This window comes from Caretta caretta, chromosome 10 (genome assembly GCF_965140235.1).
Source record: "Caretta caretta isolate rCarCar2 chromosome 10, rCarCar1.hap1, whole genome shotgun sequence".
NCBI lineage: Eukaryota > Metazoa > Chordata > Testudines > Cheloniidae > Caretta > Caretta caretta.
The window spans coordinates 57733351-57749946 of record NC_134215.1 but is presented as its reverse complement, the minus strand read 5'-3'; positions in this window follow the sequence as shown (position 1 = coordinate 57749946).

Below are 16596 nucleotides of genomic sequence, written 5' to 3'. Positions count from 1 at the left end.
CTTTGATCTGTTTCTTCCTTGTATTTTGTTGATCAATACATTTACAAACCCCAAATAACTGAAATAAAGTTTTTCAGGATGATTGAAGAAGTTCAGTGGAAATTTCCTGATCTCTGTATAGTCATACTCTGCCTAGCAAACCACTTAAGTGATGCATGAACTTTGTGCTGGCCTTCTGCATGGGAGTAAATATCACCATATGTTTCTTATAAGTCCCTCAAAGGAAGCTGAAGTGGCACATATGTCTTGGGCTGGGGCACTTTGTAACTATGGTGAAGTTAATCTTTTGTGTGTTCTACATGTTAACAGGAGAAAAAGCTATCAACTGAATACATAAACAGCCACATTCTGGCAGTTGTAAGGTTTCTGTGTGGGCTACACAGGAAGAATATTGTACTGAGCAGATCAAGGAGCATGTAATTTACATAGAAAATTGAATCAGTGGCACATCCATAGGGAAAAAGTCTACTGAGAGCTACAGCATAGAAGAGGTTCTGTTTATATCATTCCCTTCTTCCCTGGTTCTTACTATCTGGCATTAGGCTGAGACTTTCGATATCATTTCAAAAGGGGATGCACTAATTTTATATTTTTCTTATGTGGTCATTAATGGCAAGTCATGAAAAATTCATGCTTCTGTAGAACGCAGGTACCAGAAGGTTACAGATTCCAAAACTCAAGTGCATTCAACTATGTGTGGCAATAAGTATTCAACCAAAAGAAGGTGACAGTTTCACAAACAAACACTTGCACAGGTATTACATTCCATACAGTGGAAACCCAGACTCATACCAGTTTATTATGTACTATAGATGAGAGGAGTGAATCATGATAGAAAGTATATTGACCCTAACAGGAGCAGGGAATCTGAGGGAGGTCAAGAAGGCCTGGGCAACACTTGAAAACGTTCTCCAGACCCATACCAATCAATTACTTGTTCTTTAATTATGATGATCAACATAGCTCAGTGGTTTGAGCATTGGTCTGCTAAACCCAGGGTTGTGAGTTCAATCCTTGAGGGGGCCATTTAGGGATCTGGGGTAAAAATTGGGGATTGCTCCTGCTCTGAGCAGGGGGTTGGACTAGATGATCTCCTGAGGTCCTTTCCAACCTTGATATTCTATGATAGTGTAACAAGGCTCTGAACAGATCCAGTACTTGATATTCCACTAGATCTAATGTCTGGCATGTCTACATTCACAAGAGAATACCTTCTGCTGTTACTTCACTTTTAACATTGCTGCTGCTATTTAAAACCAAACAGTACATATTAAAAACACCTTGAAAGGAATTAGGAATCCATCCCTTATTTGCATAAGATGCCATACGCTGAGAATAAATCTCACATGAGCTCACACCATCTCTTTTCTGACCTAGAAAAGCACATACTTCCTTTCTAAGGGTACAGCAACACTGCAAAAGTCTCAGAGCCGAGACTCAGGGCTTAAAATAGCAGCGTGGCTGTTCCTGCTGAGGCTGGGGCCCAGGTTCTTGAAACCCAGTGAGGAGGGTGGGCCGAGGAGCCGGGGCTCCAGCTGCAATATCTGCACTGCTATTTTTAGCCCTATTAGCCAAATGTAGCTATTTGTAAGACGGGTCAGTTGATACAGGTGCTGAAACCCGTTGCTGTGGGTTTTATTTTTCTCCAGTGTAGACATACCCTCAAGGGCAACCTTTTATTAATAGAATTGCAGTCATCAATGCTACTAGAGTTAAATGCAACAAAAACTGAATTCTCTCATAACTTTCATTTAGACCATCAAAGGGAAAAAGTACAAGGCTTTTCAATCAACTTCTGGTCATGTTAACTCAGGGGTGGGCAAACTTTTTGGCCCGAGGGCCACATCAGGGTGCGAAACTGTATGGAGGGCCGGATAGGGAAGGCTGTGCCTCCCCAAATGGCCTGGCCCCCTCCCCCTATCCAACCCCTTTGAATTCCCGCCCCCTGACTGCCCTCCTCAGAACCCCCCCAGCTCCTTGTCCCCACCTCTGTCCCTAACCGCCCCCCAAGACCCCACCCCCCCAGAACCTCTGCCCTATCCAACTGCTCCCTGTCCCCTGACTGCCCCCCGGGACCCCCTGCCCCTTATCCAACCCCCAGCCCCCTTACCATGCCACTCAGAGCAGCATGTTTGGCAGCCGCATCACCCGGCTGGAGCCAGACACGCTACCGTGCTGCCCTGCATGAGTGTGCAGCCCCGCTGCCCAGAGCGCTGCCCACGTGGTGGCGTAGCTACAGGGGAGAGGGGACAGTGGCAGAGGGGCTGAGGGCTAGGCTCCCGGGCCAGGAGCTCAGGGGCCAGGCAGGACGGTCTTGCGGGCTGTAGTTTGCCCATCTCTGTGTTCACTCAGTTGCATCTTTGTCACCTGTAACTTATTGGGTTCTCAGAAATGTACTGATTTGCATCTGTAAAAAACCCAAGAAGGGATGTTGAACAATTATGCTCCAAATCTGTAGTAGGCAAATAATTACTAAATTACCTATTAAAAATAACAAGGCACCTTTTCATGTCACATTGGACCATGTACATCTCGTTGATAACCGAGGTTTTTCATAAAACCTAAACAAGAAAAGATTGTAATGAAAGCAACCTATTGACTATGTAACACTTATCGCTTACCCTTTAGGTGTTACAGGATCTGGTCCAATACCCTTTAAAGTCAATGGGAATCAATCTATCCCCATGGGACAGGACCATAATTAGTATAAAATTCCAGTAGTTATCACTTACCCACTATTCTGGCTTATTGCAAACATGGAAAAGGAGGAGGAAATAGCAATACATTGAAAGTAGCACATCTATTTGCTTGGTGTTACTTCAGAAACCAAAAATCTGGGATAATCTGATCCTAAACTATGATACATACATGATATCCGTGGGGCAGTACTGAATTAGTCATCACATGCTGAGAAATTACATGCTGCTGTTAAACCATTTAATGATACATAGTTACTATATCAATGCAACTTTGCTATAAACACATAGTTTCCCATTTCTCACTGATCAAGTGATATTTTTTGCAAAATATTTTTTAAACAGAAAAATGAAACCATTGCAAGAATAAATACTGGGCCAAGTATTTTAGAACTTACCTTGCCTTCCATAACCCTTAGATAAGTGGGCACAGAGTCAGGCTCCATGGCTAAGTTTGGCTTTTAAGGTTTTGCTTTGTAGCAATTTATTGTCTAAAAGCAAAAGAAACTTGAAAGTGGGGGGCAGGTGTGTATATCTAGTCAGGAAGGGTTCATTGCTATATCAGCTGGATGATTCACTGAATAAGCACAGACCCCTCCATCCCTCTCGCCTCCACTGTACAGGAAGGATGGGCTTCACCTAAACCATAATGAAACCAGATTGTTGGTATGTAAAGTTAAAAAGGCTGTAGAGGAGTTTTTAAACTAAGGGCTGGGCAAAAACCGACAGGCATGGAGGAACAGATAGTTAGGACAGAGACGTCCCGGAGGGGAAGACTTATTAAAAGGGGTCTCTCTATATTCTAGTAAGGAGGAGAGGATAAAGTACAGGTAGGAACTGAAGAGAAACAGTCAAATGAAAAAAAGAGTTCCATTCAACGATATCACATGAAGGCAGACGACTAAATATTGACAAATTTTATAAGTGGCTGTATGTAAACACTAGAAGTCCAAACAATAAGACAGCTTAACTACTGAGTGCCTGGTATTAAATAGCATTATAGAAGCCTGGTGGAACTATGATAATCAATGGGGCGTAGCAATAGCAGGGTACAAAATATCTAGAGCATGATAGAGGAAGGTTGTGCTGGTGTGGGAGTGGCACCATATGTGAAAGAAAGCATAGAGTCAAATATAGTAAAAATCTTAAATCTCCCTGGATAGAAATTCCATGATTGAGTAATAAGAATATAGAAGTAGGAGTATATTACCAACCACCTGACCAGGATGGTGATTATGAAATACTCAGGGAGGCTACAAAAACAGAAAATCTATTCCCTTATTGACTGGGTACATGGCATCTCAGGAAGGGATGCAGAGATAAAGTTTCTAGACAGACTGCTTCTTGGAGCAGTTTGTCCTGGAACCCACAAGGAGAGAGGCAATTCTTGATTTAGTCCTAAATAGTGCACAGGATCTGGTCCAAGAGGTGAATATAGATTAACCACTTGGTAATAGCAACCATAATGTAATTAAATATAACATTGTTGGAAGGAGGGGGAGGGGGTGGAATACAAAAGAAACCCACCACAGTAGCATTTAATGTCAAAAAGGGGAACTACACAAAAATGAGGAAGGTAGTTAAATGGGACAGTCACAAGAGTGAAAAGCTAGCAAGCTGCACAGAAACCTTAAAAAAACCCACCATAATAGAGGCTCAAACTATATATATACCCCCATTTAAAAGAACAGTAAGAGGACTAAATAAATGCCACCATGGCTAAACAGCAGAGCAAACAAGATGGTTAAAGGCATCCTTTCAGAATAGGATGTCAACTCCTACTGAGGAAAATAGAAAGGAGCATAAACTCTCGCAAGTTAAGTGTAAAGATACAATTAGGCAGGCAAAAAAAATTTTTTTGAAGATCAACAAGCAAAAGCCACAAAAACTAACAGCAATTCTTTTAGTACCTCAGAAACAGGAAGCCTGCCAAAACAATCAATGGGTTATTGATTGAATCATTGAACAACTGAGATGCTAAAGAAACATTCAAGTAAGACAAGGCCATTGTGGAATGGTGTAGAGAAAGTAGATAAGGAAGTGTTGTTTACTACTTCTCATAACACAAGAACTAGGGGTCACCAAATGAAATTAATAGGCCGCAGGTTAAAAAATAAATAAAAGGAAGTATTTCTTCACACAGCGCACAGTCAACCTGTGGAAATCCTTGCCAGAGGATGTTGTGAAGGCCAAGACCATAACAGGGTTCAAAAAAGCATCAGATAAATTCATGGCGGATAGGTCCATCAATGGCTTTTAGCCAGGATGGATAGGAATGGTGCCCCTAGCCTCTGTTTGCCAGAAGCTGGGAATGAGTGACAGAGGCTGGATCACTTGATGATTGCCTGTTCTGTTCACTTCCTCTGAGGCACCTGGCACTGGGCACTATCAGAAGACAGGATACTGGGCTAGATGGACCTTTGGTCTGACCCAGTAGGGTCCTTCTTATGTTGGAGAAGTTAAATGAATTCTTTGCACTGGTTTTCACTGGAGAGCCCACAGCTGAGCCATTCTTTTTAGGTGACAAATCTGAGGAACTGTCCCAGATTGAGGTGTCAGTAGAGGAGGATTTGGAAAGAATTGATGAATTAAACAGTAATAAGTCACCAAGATCAGATGGTATTCACCCAAGAGTTCTGAAAGATCCATCACTTATCACAGTTTGATCCTTGATGTACATATTCGGAGTCCTTGATTGGTGATAGAACGGCCATTGATTTCCACGTGATTTCTATGCAAGGTTCAAGGGCAGTATGTAGCATAAAGAATGGAGGAACTTGTTTTGGCACTTAAAGCTCAGAGAGATACTCAGAGCAATACACGACATAGCTGCATATACAAGGTAACACTTAAATTATAATATATTTTGGTTCTACTAAACAAAACATATTTAAAGGTTTAAACAGCTACTTGGGTTTTACTCAGCAAAATGTAAACAGCAAAAAAGGTGGCTAACCTATGTTTTTCATTTGCCTAAGCATAATATGACATACAATGCCAAAAGGCTGACAAGGCTTACAAGACTGAATAAATATCATTAAATTCTCTACAAAATTATAGCAACTGAAAGTTGCTTCCCTAATAGGTTTTCTGTTACAGTAATTATGCCTGGCCTGTTATCATGCCATTCTATACAAGGAGGAAAAAAACCCTCCTGAGATTTTACAGGAATTTTTAACTGCAGGTTGAAGGGATTAGGATGTACAAGCTCCCTAGGAGCATCACAATTATTTTCAGCTCCTGGTCTGTCTTTTTAGAAAGCTCCTTGTCGGTTTGAAATCACTTAGCAGATTGCACTGTGAACCCAATGGCGACCACCCTGTAATGAATTTCACTGCAGAGATGTAAGGCTTCCAAATGCCCATTCTTTGAGCCAGGATTCACAGCCACTAAGTATTGGAATAAAGTTCATTTTTTTTCTCATGCATTTTCTGTAATGCAGTGGAAAATGTCCCATCTGCTGCAGTGTAGAAATCCTACATGGGTATAAAATCAAGAATAACCGCACTGAATTCTATGGATGTACATAGTATAAACACATGAAGCCAGAGGAGGATCAGGCCCACATTTCACATCTCCCCATATGTGTCTCTGTATAGTTAACCGCTTCTTGTACCTTCCCATTCTGGCTCCTGACAGCCCCAGAACCAGTGGAAATTGTGCTACGACCTGGCATGAGGACAGGGCTGCAACAGACACTGACTGCCATTTTATCAGTACAAAAGGAGGTTGGAATTCAGCACTGTGTGTGTAAAATGAAAACACTGGATGAGCTACAGGCTCATTTTTGTAACCCTAACGTTAAACAGCCAAGTTTGAGTATTTTGGCTAAAGTCACAAGACCAACTAAAATATTTCATTTTTTATCTTCTCCATTCCATGAATTTCTGGGGCTTTTCATCATGTCTCAGTTTTCTTTTGCTCAGTATGGTGTGCGCTGTGTTTGCTCAGCCAGTTTTCATTACCACCAGCAGAAGTTGTGCTGTTATATATCTGTGCAACAGGCTGGGTATTTTCTCCTTCGCATTTTAGTCATTTGTGATGAGTTGGTTTCAAGAACCTTCAGTATTCTTTCTGCAACGCTGCAAACTGCATGATTGATTTGGAAAATGATCTGTGTCAGGGAGTGGCATGAGTTTACAGGTAATCCATAGCCTTTTCCTGCAGACTATAGCAACATTGATTTCTCATTCTCTTGAGAAAAACAATGGGCATTCCTTTACGGACATTTTAAGAAAGCTTCTCTTTGTATTAATTAGAGTATATGCCTCTGCCCCAAATACATTTTTCTTGCTGAATTTAGGTGTAATGAGTGAAAGCAATGGATAATGTTTTGAAAATTAAATCAAAGTGCAACTATTACTACAGGATTTCTACTTTTCTACAAGTACTCCTTTTCTTTTTGCGAATACAGACTAACATGGCTGCTACTCTGAAACCTACTTTTGTTTGCTTTCCTCTATCCTTGGGGATAAAATTCCTTGGTAGCTAGGGTCCAATACCTGCGATAGCAGGCCAAAGCCAGAAACAAAGGAAGAGATTCCTTTAAAGAAGCTGAAAGAAAAGAAGCTGGTGAACACAGATACATTTTTCATCATAACACTCATTCAAAGGAAACTGTGAGGTTATAAATGTTCAGTTACTGCACTGCAGAGGGTTCACTAGATCTGCTATTTTGTGATGGAAGATACAGCAAGCTATGCTGAGTCACAACACTTCTGGAAACGAGTGAGTGTGGAAAGGCTGGTCTGATGGGAGACAGCGTGATTGATATTGCCACTTGACATAATGTAAGGAGCTAAAAGGAAAGTAAAACGGGGTGCGGGGGGTGAGGTGGAACTTCAGTGAGGGCAAAACTCTACAGGGAAGTACTTCTGTCTTATCTCCTTTGTCAAGCGATTTTGCCTGTTACCTATGTAGCTATAACAGGACTGTTAATAAGGGACTGAGAATCTGCTGCTGTGGTGGGTGTGGCAAACTCTATACAACATTGAAAACTTTTGTAATAAAAGAGAATGCTTTTATACGAGTATGTGGCTGTGCTTGGAAAATGGATCTCCTTGGTAAGTTGTGAGCCCTTAATTTTAATTTGGATGCAGATCTTATTTGTATGAAGTACCCTGGTTTATTGACTTATAGCTAAAGAGAGAGACAGAGGACAAGATCCTCAGCTGGTATAAATTAGCACCATTTCATTGACTTCCCTGATTTACACCAGCATTTTTTTTAAATTGAAAAAGCTCTAAATCATACAAGATCCAGAAAAGCCTTGGGTACACTTTTCAAAAAAGACCTAGTGACTTAATAATCTGAGCCCCATTTTCAAAAGTGATTTATGCACTTAAGGCCCAGATTTTAAAAGGTATTTAGGCACCTAATTCCCAGTGAGTTTTTGAACCTTTTCTACACTAGGAAAATCAGACACAAAAATCACCACTAATGCACATCCACTGGTTGAAGCTGTAGTTTGGTGAGAGCAAAGTTGTTTTGTTGATTTTTTTACAGCTGTGTTGTCTGATGAGTAAGGACAGGCATCATAGTGTAAAAACGTATATGCTTCCTCTATGCTATAGATTCCACCATTGCTACCATCGGAAAGCTGCACGAAGGGAAAATTATTTGGATTTGTGAGGGTAAATGGTGCATGCTTTGCCTTTGGAACATCTGTGAACTGTTCCACTGAATTTAATAGGTCTGCAGCTAGTGCTAACTGCACACACATAAGAGGATAGGAATTAATATTGGGTTCCATTATTTTTTCCCCACCTTCCATCTTTTACCTGTTATAAGGAACTGAGGTCTAATAGATTAGGGAGACAAAGTGGAAGGAAAACCATGTTATTCTATATTATTTGTTTCAGGTAGCAACAACAATGTACTAGACATCCAGGCATGCCAAGTGACTAGGTGTGTTATGCACATACCATTTGGGTTGTCAGAGCATGATAGCAGCAGGGTTGTTACTGTTGCTATTACAAACTAGTTTACCAAACAATTTACCAAACAGCATTCCTGTCAGCACACTAAGCAGTCACAATATGTAGCCTCTGGCGTTCAAGAAGATCACATACATTTTAAGCATTTTAAGCTTCCACAGCTTCATTAAAAAAAAAAAGACTTTCAGATCCAGGGCTACTTTTCATGTTTTCCATAATTTTGTTCCTGTGCTGTTTGCTATTTATCCAAGACATTTGACTTTATGCCTCAACTTTGCCCTTTTCCATATCAACTTTGTTTCCTACTTGATCCTGCAATAATGTCACTGAACAAGAGACTGACCTCCAGGATTATGGGGACTTCTCTGCAATATCAAGCCGGAAAAGAGTGTGGTTAGACGAGAGCTTTTATTTAAACACACACCCCTGAAATAATTATAGAGACAAGCCAGAAAGTTATAAGCAGAGAGCTGCTTTCTGTTTGAATGACTGCTCCCCCCAAAGGCCCCAGTCCTGAAAGTTGCTCTGTGATGGCACATCCCTACATCTGTGCAGAATGCCTTTTGGGCTACACATTCCTTTTGGGAATCTGGGAGGCAGTGACCATGAGTTGGTTGAATTCAGAATCCTGACGCAGGGAAGAAAGGTAAGCAGCAGGATACGAACCCTGGACTTCAGGAAAGCAGACTTCGACTCCCTCAGGGAACGGATGGCCAGGATCCCCTGGGGGACTAACTTGAAGGGGAAAGGAGTCCAGGAGAGCTGGCTGTATTTCAAGGAATCCCTGTTGAGGTTACAGGGACAAACCATCCCGATGAGTCGAAAGAATAGTAAATATGGCAGGCGACCAGCTTGGCTTAATGGTGAAATCCTAGCGGATCTTAAACATAAAAAAGAGGCTTACAAGAAGTGGAAGGTTGGACATATGACCAGGGAAGAGTATAAAAATATTGCTCAGGCATGTAGGAATGATATCAGGAGGGCCAAATCGCACCTAGAGCTGCAGCTAGCCAGAGATGTCAAGAGTAACAAGAAGGGTTTCTTCAGGTATGTTGGCAACAAGAAGAAAGCCAAGGAAAGTGTGGGCCCCTTACTGAATGAGGGAGGCAACCTAGTGACAGAGGATGTGGAAAAAGCTAATGTACTCAATGCTTTTTTTGCCTCTGTTTTCACTAACAAGGTCAGCTCCCAGACTGCTGCGCTGGGCATCGCAAAATGGGGAAGAGATGGCCAGCCCTCTGTGGAGATAGAGGTGGTTAGGGACTATTTAGAAAAGCTGGACGTGCACAAGTCCATGGGGCCGGACGAGTTGCATCCGAGAGTGCTGAAGGAATTGGCGGCTGTGATTGCAGAGCCATTGGCCATTATCTTTGAAAACTCGTGGCGAACGGGGGAAGTCCCGGATGACTGGAAAAAGGCTAACGTAGTGCCAATCTTTAAAAAAGGGAAGAAGGAGGATCCTGGGAACTACAGGCCAGTCAGCCTCACCTCAGGCCCTGGAAAAATCATGGAGCAGGTCCTCAAAGAATCAATCCTGAAGCACTTGCATGAGAGGAAAGTGATCAGGAACAGCCAGTATGGATTCACCAAGGGAAGGTCATGCCTGACTAATCTAATCGCCTTTTATGATGAGATTACTGGTTCTGTGGATGAAGGGAAAGCAGTGGATGTATTGTTTCTTGACTTTAGCAAAGCTTTTGACATGGTCTCCCACAGTATTCTTGTCAGCAAGTTAAGGAAGTATGGGCTGGAAGAATGCACTATAAGGTGGGTAGAAAGCTGGCTAGATTGTTGGGCTCAACGGGTAGTTATCAATGGCTCCATGTCTAGTTGGCAGACGGTATCAAGTGGAGTGCCCCAAGGGTCGGTCCTGGGGCCGGTTTTGTTCAATATCTTCATAAATGATCTGGAGGATGGTGTGGATTGCACTCTCAGCAAATTTGCGGATGATACTAAACTGGGAGGAGTGGTAGATACGCTGGAGGGGAGAGATAGAATACAGAAGGACCTAGACAAATTGGAGGATTGGGCCAAAAGAAATCTGATGAGGTTCAATAAGGATAAGTGCAGGGTCCTGCACTTAGGACGGAAGACCCCAATGCACAGCTACAGACTAGGGACCGAATGGCTAGGCAGCAGTTCTGCGGAAAAGGACCTAGGGGTGACAGTGGACGAGAAGCTGGATATGAGCCAGCAGTGTGCCCTTGTTGCCAAGAAGGCCAATGGCATTTTGGGATGTATAAGTAGGGGCATAGCGAGCAGATTGAGGGACGTGATCGTTCCCCTCTATTCGACATTGGTGAGGCCTCATCTGGAGTACTGTGTCCAGTTTTGGGCCCCACACTTCAAGAAGGATGTGGATAAATTGGAGAGAGTCCAGCAAAGGGCAACAAAAATGATTAGGGGTCTGGAACACATGAGTTATGAGGAGAGGCTGAGGGAGCTGGGATTGTTTAGCCTGCAGAAGAGAAGAATGAGGGGGGATTTGATAGCTGCTTTCAACTACCTGAAAGGGGGTTCCAAAGAGGATGGCTCTAGACTGTTCTCAATGGTAGCAGATGACAGAACGAGGAGTAATGCTCTCAAGCTGCAGTGGGGGAGGTTTAGATTGGATATTAGGAAAAACTTTTTCACTAAGAGGGTGGTGAAACACTGGAATGCGTTACCTAGGGAGGTGGTAGAATCTCCTTCCTTAGAGGTTTTTAAGGTAAGGCTTGACAAAGCCCTGGCTGGGATGATTTAACTGGGAATTGGTCCTGCTTCGAGCAGGGGGTTGGACTAGATGACCTTCTGGGGTCCCTTCCAACCCTTATATTCTATGATTCTATGATACACCAGGGAGCAGGGGCCTGCCTAGGAGCCCAAGTTTGCTCCACTGGGCAGGTCTGTCTTGAAAACTTAATTAAGTCCCAGCTCTCATGAATATTATAAATTGTCCTCTAGAACTGAGACCCTGTGAATTTGATAATTAAAAGTCAGCATTTTATTTTGAAGAAAAAACAATGAGTAGCCAACAGGCTGAGGTCAGTGAATTTTCAGAGGTCATTGCACCATGGTATAAATTGGTCAAATGTTAGTGGTGGTCAGAGAGAGGATCTTAGGAAACCCACAAGTTGTACCTGGGACTATTTATTACTTCCTTATATCTCGAGAGTTACAGACATCAATAATTAAAAGGCCAGTTGTTAGACTATTAAACTTTTTCCTACTTTCTATCTGGAAAAAAACACTTGGAGTCACTGATGAGATTTAGCCCAATAAAATGTACTGTGTTTAGTGCTGAAAACAGGACATTTGTACCATGATAAAACAGAAACTTATGACATTCAAGTCAATGCAATGCTCCTTTTACTTACTGCACACTGCTAAAGGGAATGGTTTGTGAAGTTTAAATGAGCAGGAGTGGCATTGTTTACTGGGAAGACAGACACAAGACAGCAAAGTGGGGCAGGGACTGTCATTTGTGCAGTACCTAGCACAATAAGGTCCTGGTCCATGGTCCTAGGTGCTACCACAATACAAATAAATAAAAAATGAATTAATGCAGGACAAACTGAGAAACTTCTGAACTCCAGCCTTACAATATCATAGCAACCAATGAGGAAGAGAGTTTCAAATGAGGAAAGATTTGGAACTTGTTGCCATGGGCTGTTGTGAAAGACAAAAGTATAACTAGGTTAAAAAAAAAGAATCAGATACGTTCTTGAAGGATAGATCCAACAATGACTATGAGCCAGGTTAGTCAGGGATGCAAACCCCAAGCTCCAGGTGGCCCTAATCTTGGACTGGACAACAGGGGATGGGTCACTTGAAATTCTTCCGGTCTGTTCATTCTCGCTGAAGAATCTGGCACTTCCCATTGTCAGAGACAGGATAGTGGCCTAGATGAACCATTGGTCTGACCCAGTATGGCTGTTACGTTTTTAAGATTTCAAATTGAAGAAACTCTTGGAAGCCACTGAAATACCTTGAAATAATCATATGCAGCTATGTGCTGAAAATGATAGAACTGTGACTGTTTAATACACTACACACATCATACAAAATCAAGAGCACAACCCTAGATAAGTAAGGAACAAGTAGAGGGTTATTAACTTGAGAACGCCTGTGGGCTAAGTGCATGAAACATTAGCATCAAAAAGACATCTAAAATATGAGGAACTGGTTTGTGTCAGAACGTGAATTATTTATGTGTGAGATGAACTTTCGTTATTGCACCTATGTGAATTAAATGGGTTTTAGGCGTTATTTAACTACCCTGCTTAAAATCTGCCTACACCTACACTCGTATTATCCATCTTTTTTATGATTCACAGATACAGCAGTCCTTATTCAAGCACCACACCTAGTGTAGCAGCCACTACAATGACAGATTCAACACCTCATCCCTTGTGAATCTCATCACTAAATAGATGAAATACAATGGAAAAATGGATTGTTATCCAGGGCAGGAAAAGAAAGCGTGGGAAAGTAACAACGTTCTTACTAATTAAACTGCTGAATCAGCACGATGCTAATCGAAGGACAACAGTGCACTGAAGGTGTTACCATAAGAACTTCCGTTTCTTTTTATGATTGCTGCAGGAATTTTCTGTTCAGCTGAGTTGAGTCCTGTATTATTTTGAGCCTTGTACCTTCAGGTGGAACTTTCTGGGTCCCATCCTTCACTGCACTGAAGTTAACAGCAAAACTCCTATTGACTTCAATGAGAGCAGGATTGGCCCTCTGATGCAAATCTTTGAAAACTGACCTCAGATAGATACAGCAGCAAAACAGGATTAGATACAGCAACAAAAGGGGGAGACCAGGAAATTATGGTTAATTACTAGGTGTACAATGAAAACACAGAACATCTCCAGCTGTTACTGTCTTTTGAAAAGTACACTATCAAATTTAGGGTCTAAATTATTTCATACTGTACTTTAGAAAATCCAGAAATTCTTCTGAATTTCAAATATCTGTTGCTGTAGTGTTTATAACTCCTTCTTTCATTTCAGTATTTTGGCTCTTAAAGATAGGTCGTCACAATTGTCAGTTTATTTTTTTAACGTTAAAAATGGTATTAATGGAATTGTTTGCAAATTTGTGTGTGCACTTTAAAAACAACTGAATCTACTTCTATAGCTCAGCATATGCTGGGTGTTTATGTTATCCTGTAAATTGCTGTATATTTTGTAAACTAATAAAGATATTTCTATTCTATTTGAGTGTTTATCCCAGGTTATAGTCTAATAACCAGGTTCTAATGCCCAGGTTTCAATAATTTAATTCTGAAGTATGGGAAATATATTGTATTCATTATAAACATCTGCACTTATCTATTAAAGGGCACTTACATCTAAAAAGAGCTGTCTGAAATCCTATCACACATGTCCAGTTCAATGGCTTTGAATGTTGTTTAGACACAGTGGATTACATCCTTAATTTAAAACAGGGAAGTGGAAGGCATGCATGGGTAAGGGTGCATGAAGGTTTTTGTGTTCTAATAATGCTTTGGGGCCCGATTTTTAAACTGGGAGGAACCCACAGTTACCCGTAAAAACACGTGCTGTGATCTGCCGTAATGACTGCTATTGTATTTGCAAATCAGATATTTGTGTACCCAAAAAGAAATACCAAATTAGCTATTTGCATATGCAAATCTCCTATATACAGATACAAAATTTGTGACCAATGTGCACATATTTGGTATGTGACTGCACTCACATTATTTGTGTACCAATTCTGGTGTCTCAGGTTTTCAAAATCAATTTTTTTACATGATTTGTTAACAAAAGATGAAAATACCTTTTTATTCCGGCTTTCTGTACCTTCATCAGAAATTTTCATTATTTTCCTCACTAGGGAATCAGGCCATTCCCTAGATACAATACTTTTCCCCCCCGACCCCCCTTCCCAAATCCATCAATCCATTTACTTCCATCCCTATCTTAGGCCACCATGCTTTCCCAACACCCCCCATCTACTTAAAACAATTTGGGGTCTGATCCAAAGCCCACTGAAGTCAGTGTTGTCATTCCATTGCCCATGTGGGGCCTACAGCTCAAGGAAGGCAAAGGCTGCAATGTACAACTAGGCCCTGTGTCAGGGTTCCCATACAAATTGGGAAGGGCTAATGAATGCTTTTATTTTTAGTGAAGATTTCAGTTTAACAAAAACTGCCACAGATATGAACCTTTCAAAGACTGTAATAGTTTGTGCTGAAAACGGCAAGAAACAAAGTAATGATTTGGGTTTTTATTTTAAATTTTTTTCCATATGGGAATAATAGGCTGTATGGTAATGAGCTCGCTTGTGTTGAAGGAGCCATTACAAAGTGCCTTGTAAATCTGCAAATACACTTGTTGAAAATGCATACAATTCTCAATAGTCTGTATGTTGACTGTAGGTATATACATGCCCATTTTCCCACTGAACAATCTTGTAGTGAACTAGAAATAAGCATAATTTAATCAGAACATCTTTACAACAATCACAGCATCGCCACAGCAACTTCCCATTCAAAACAATTACCTTTATAAAAACCCATAATAGGGGCTCTGAAAAGCACGTTAAATAATATCATTCAGTAATTTTGTTCCCCCTCAGGACAGTTTATGTTTAAAGTAGAACCCGTTCTTTAAGCCCACAATATTTCTAAAGCTTTTATCACTACCCTCATTCTGTCTTCCAAAAAGGTATTTCCCTGGAAACCTGTTTAGTCATAAATGCCACAGAAAAAGCAAGCAGTGTAAAAATGATTGGAAGGATTCAGCTCTCACATTTTTCTAATTAAAAACACTTGTGAGCTGCTTACGGAAAATTCATAATAAATCTCAGATGATAGAGCTTCTTCGGACAGGAGAGAACTTCAAAGATGGGCAATTCAAACGGAGAACAAGGCATCACATATGGAACTTAAACCACAGCAGGGTCACAAACTGACCTGCTGTAGGCCTGAATGTATTCTCATTAAAGTCAATAGGAAAATTCCCATTGAGTTCAATGTGCTTTGGATCAGGCCCTATGAAAAAATGTCACTCTCTTACTTTAATGGTTCTATTCCCAATAGGCCTTGGGCACAGGGCTCACACAAAATCCTATGTACCACTTACATCCTAAAAATGGGTTTTAATTGGTGATTTAAATGTTGCATAGACTCTTCTGTGGAGTAAATCCCATTCTGGGTGTATTCAGGGTCACAGCGCCTTAGATTTAATGTTTCAAGATGGCAGCATCAATACGAGCAGAGTTCTGTTCTGGCTTATGCATCAGCAGAATTGTTAACAAAGCTACGACAGAAGGACAAATTCTGCCTGCAGTTACACATGTGCAATCTCATTTAAGATGATGGGGCCATACCGGTTTAAAAGAGGACAGAACTGGGCCTGTAGAATTTTTGTTTTTGTAGTAGCTGCAGTGATTACACACAAGCCAAAAAGAACCCAGCTTGACTTTCAGCTCCCAGCCCCCGCTACCGCCCCGGCCATTCAAATCCCTGACGGAGCCCAGCCGCCACTACCCCAGGGCTCGGGCAGCAGGGCTCAGGTGGGGATTTAAAGGACTCGGGGCTCCAGCAGCCGCTACCACAGCGGAGCCCCAGGCACTTTAAAGCTCTGCCAGAGCCCAGAGCCCTGGGGTAGCGATGGCAGCCGGGAGTCCCCAGGGCTCCTCAGTGATTTAAAGGGCCTGGGGCTCTGTTGCGGTAGCGGAAGCTGGAGCCCTAGGCCCAATAAATCACCCCCAAGCCCTGGGGCTCCCAGCTGCCTCTGCAGCTGGTAGCTCTGGGGTGATTTAAAGGGCTGGGGCTCCCAGCCACCACTACCACAGCTGGAGCCCCGGGCCCTTTAAATCAAGATTTAAAGGGCCCAGGGATTTAAGGCCCTGCTTCTTCCGGTTGAGGCCACACATATTGCGGTTGAGGCCACGCCCCCTGCTCAGGACTCCGGCCTACTGGCAAGTCCTTTAACTTATTTTCACCCCTG